This window comes from Delphinus delphis, chromosome X, assembly GCF_949987515.2.
Source record: "Delphinus delphis chromosome X, mDelDel1.2, whole genome shotgun sequence".
Lineage (NCBI taxonomy): Eukaryota > Metazoa > Chordata > Mammalia > Artiodactyla > Delphinidae > Delphinus > Delphinus delphis.
The window spans coordinates 95,508,125-95,512,644 of record NC_082704.1 but is presented as its reverse complement, the minus strand read 5'-3'; the positions used below and the strand labels follow the sequence as shown (position 1 = coordinate 95,512,644).

General features: G+C 37.0%; 1 pseudogene; it reads right to left on the bottom strand.

The window, feature by feature from the left end:
- Nucleotides 1–2,457: 2,457 nt before the first annotated feature.
- Nucleotides 2,458–4,075, bottom strand: LOC132418986 (T-complex protein 1 subunit zeta pseudogene; annotated as a pseudogene).
- Nucleotides 4,076–4,520: the final 445 nt, after the last annotated feature.

The window sequence follows — 4,520 nt, the reverse complement described above, 5'->3', positions numbered from 1 at the left end:
GATTTTCTGAATTTTCTACATGGATCATTAATTTTACAATAAAAATATTTTTAAAATGCCTGATATATATCAGGAAGTAAGATATACTGGCTGATCTTAGGGCTGTCAGATGAGTTTGTAGGCCTGGTAGAGAAGCTGTATGGAAGCACCATAGTGTTGGTTTCACCATCATCCTTAATTCTGGGTCCAAAGTAGTGATTGAAACTTGGGTTTATAGGCGTGATATGTTTGTGTCTCTTATTAGAACCTATTATAGGAGTATGTGGGTGTTGCCAGAGTCTATTCTGGAATTGACCTTAGAGCTAAGTCATCTAAGAATTAATATCCTGTTTGTAACATGTTCAAAAACAAAGCCAAATTATCTGTGTCTATTGACAGTGCATGCTGAGGAAAATTTTTATATTCGTATACATTGCATATCTACTGATAGTGCAACCCTGGGTCTCACTGCCAAATGGAAACATTATGAAGCAATGAACCTGTATTTTATTTTATTTTATTCCAGCTTTTTTGAGGTATAATTGACAAATTAAAGTTGTATAATTTAAGGTATACAGCGTTGCAACTTGATATATTTATATGTATATATATGTGTGTGTGTGTGTATATATATATATGTATGAAATGATTACCACAATGAAGCTAATTAACACATATATCACCTCACATAGTTACCAGTTTTTGTGTGTGGTGAGAATACTTAAAATCTACTCTTTTAGCAAATTTCAAATATACAATATAGTGTTATTAACTATAGTCACCATACTGTAGGTTAGATCCCCAGAACTTATTTACCTCACAACTGAAAGTTTATACACTTTGACTGATATCTCTCCATTTCTGTCACCCTCTAGCCCCTGGTAACCCACTGTTCTACTCTCTCCTTCTGTGAGTTTGACTTTTTTTTAAGATTACATAAATAAGTGAGATTATATAGTGTTTGCTTTGTCATGTGCACCAGGAATACACAATGGGAAGTTTATACCTGGAAGTTTATACCTTTTGACCACCTTCATCCATTTCCACCTTCACCCATTTCACCCAGTTATAAAATAAATAAATCATGGAGAAGTAATGTGCAGAATGGTGACTGTAGTTAATGATACTATATTGCATACTTGAAAGTTGATAAGAGAGTAAATCTTTAAAGTTCTCATTTCAAGAAAAAAATGTTGTAGCTATGTATAATGACAGATGCTAACTAGATTTATTGCGGTGGGTGATTTCACAATATATACAAATATCGAATCATTCTGGTGTGCAGCTGAAATGAATATAATGTTTTATGTCAGTTATCTCTCAATTTTAAAAAAGGATACACAACGGGGAAAGGATAGTCTCTTCAGTAAATGTTGTTTGGGAAATGGTATACAGAAATGCAAAAGAATGAAATTATACCCTTATCATACACCATACACAAAATTCAACTCAAAATGGATTAAAGACTTAAATTTAAGACTTGAAACCATAAAATTCCTAGAAGAAAATGTACAGGAAAAGCTCCTTGACATTGGTCTTAGCAATGAATTTTTGGATATGACACCAAAAGCACAGACAACAAGAGCAAAAATAAACAAGTGAGACTACATTAAACTCAAAAGCTTCTGCACAGCAAAAGGAACAATCAACAAAAGAAAAAGCAACCTACAGAATATATTTGCAAATCATATACCTAATAAGCAATAAATGTTTTAAATGTCAAGCCCTCATTTATGGAAGTCTTATATTTTCCATTGGGAGAAATGATATAAAATCCCATGGTCTAACAACATAAGGTGAAAAGTATGAAAGCAGGTCAAAGAAATCAAGTTACTCTTCTGACAAACTCAAGAGAGAACTAAAGGTGTTCTTAATCCACTGTAAAATATGGTTGTAAGTTTGACAACCACAAGAAATTCAAATTGCTCAATATTGATATCTCTATGAATTATACTGACTTTAGAGGTGGAAGATGTTAAGTTTCTCAAGTATCTAGTTGAAAAATTTTTGAAAGTGTGAAAGCCTTAGTCATAAACATGTCTTATTTCACTAGAAGCATGGCAGAAATCCCAGCTATAAATTAGCAAAAGGATGTCATAAAGATGAGAGAGCATTTAGTGGGAAGGAGTGCCTGTGTGTTTATGCTGAAACTAAAGGAGGTTTTTTTTTTTGGTGGTAGTGATGTTTTTCAAGGAATATTTAATAACAAGGTAGGTAGCTTATCTAACATGTATTTTTATATCACTGAAGCTAAAGCAAAACATCCTGTTTATTGGCAAGTATGGCCTGTATGTGTACACTACAGTGCAATTTTTAAAATACTGTAATTATAATTTCAGAACCTCAGAATCTGAATAGGTGCCAGTGTTCTCTCCTTTTTTTATATGGGAAAAAAAAAATCCTTTGAAAATCATTTGAAGCTTGGACAAAAATTCCATAACTATATTCTTAGGATCGCTCTGTAGAGTCTGAGATTCAGATGATACAAGGGAAGCTTCAATTCAACTTTTCAGAGAAGACATTCAAGCTCTCATGATCTCATCAACCAGGAGAATGTTGGTGGCAATCACAGTGTAGGAATGAAGAAGCTGTTTCTTTATACAATAGTTATCCCTTATGCCTACTTCTGCTGCTACCATTGGCTCACCTGTATTCAAGTCTACACCCACAAGTTGACCTGATTCTGAATGTTCTGCTTGAACTTTAACTAGTGTTTCCTGAAGGTCAAAAACAGAGTTCTGAGCAAGAACCTTGGGAATCATGAGCAATGCATCAGCAAATGCTTGAACTCCAAGTTGGGCCCTGCCCTTTACACTGGGCTTGTATTTAATCAGGGCTTCTGCCATTGCCACTTCCACTGCACCAGCACCTGGAACTACACAGCCATCATCAATAGCATTTTTAACAGCTCTCAAACCATCTCTTATTGCATCTTTGATTTGAGTAAGTGTGTGCTTATTTGGTCCTTTGATCAATAATGTGACCGAGCGAGGATTGTTATATTTCTCAATAAAGGTGAACTTCTCTTCTCCCAATGTATATTCATAGACAAGTCCTGCATGTCCCAAACAATGAGGATTTAGGTTATCAAGAGAATTTAGGGCTACTCCACCACAAATAAGAGTCAGCCTTTCCATATTTCTCGTTTTAGCTCTGTGCAGAGCTACTATGCCTTCTTTTGAAAGAGCATCTAAGGAAAAGGGATCAATTTCCTTTTGATTAATAACAACAAATCCTTTATCTGAATCACCACAGACTTTCGTTTGCATGTCTATCATTTTTTTAAATCTGTCTTCAATGAATTTTCTTTCAGCTTTCACTAGTTTCTCTCTCTCCTCTGCCCTCTTGTAAAAAAAAGCCAGAATTCACTTCTGTTTTTCCATATTCTAATGACACATTGCATGTGAGGATGTACGCATCTTCTACTCTCTTTTTCATATCAGGATGCCATGCCCCATGGTCCAAAATAAGACCTCTGATTACGCTTCCATCAGTTTCAGATTTGTTTTATCTCCATGATCTCAACCATGAAGAGGTCAATAGGTTCATCTTGTTTCTTAATGGCTAAAATGGAGTCCACTACAGCCTCTGTTAAGACATCAGCAAGTTCAGCATGAACTTTAGTACGTAGAGATGTTCTGGCCACATCTATAAGTGTTTCCCTGTCCATCTCTTTGCTTAGTTTGACTTGTTCCAAAAACTGAAGTGCCTTTTCCTCTGCAGCTTCAAATCCTTCTGTAATTATTCTGGGTTGAAGACCTTCAGAAATGTAGAGATCCCCCTGCTTCAGGAGCTCTCCAATGATTAGGACATTGGAAGTAATACCATCACCAGTTATGTCATCCTGGGCTGTTGCTACTTTGGCTATTAAGGAGGCTGTTGCATGTTGAATTTGCATTTCATGAAGCAGCACATTTCCATCTTTAGTGAGCTTGATGTCTCCAGCACCAGAAACAAGCATCTTCATGGTGCCCTTAGGCCCCAAGTTGGTCCTCAGCACGTATTGCATCCCCCAGTCCACACTGATGTTGACAGCCAACGCCGTGTGGGCTCAGGCCACCTCAGCCTTGGGGTTCAGGGTCTTCCTGGCCGCCATAGCTGACCCAGCAGAAGAAAGTGAGGGAACCCGGTGTCTGGAAAGCCCAGAGCCAGTTCAGCATGGCTGGGAGGCGCTATCCAGGTCTTCTGGAGAGGGAGTTTTCTTTTTTATTGTTTGAATATTTAAATAGTGTTAACAGCTTGTGAAATTTCTTTTTACTTAGGTCACTGATAATAATAAGAAAATCTTCCAAATACAGACAAATGAGAACTATTTCTTCTTTTTTTATTATATATTTGTTTATTTTGGCTGCACTGGGTCTTAGTTGCGGCATGTGAGATCTTAGTCGCGGCATGCGAGATCTTTAGTTGAGGCATGCATGTGGGATCTAGTTCCCTGACTAGGGATCGAACCTGGACCCCCTGCACTGGGAGCACAGAGTCTTACCCACTGGACCACCAGGGAAGTCCCTGAGAACTATTTCTTAGACATTTTCGTTTCA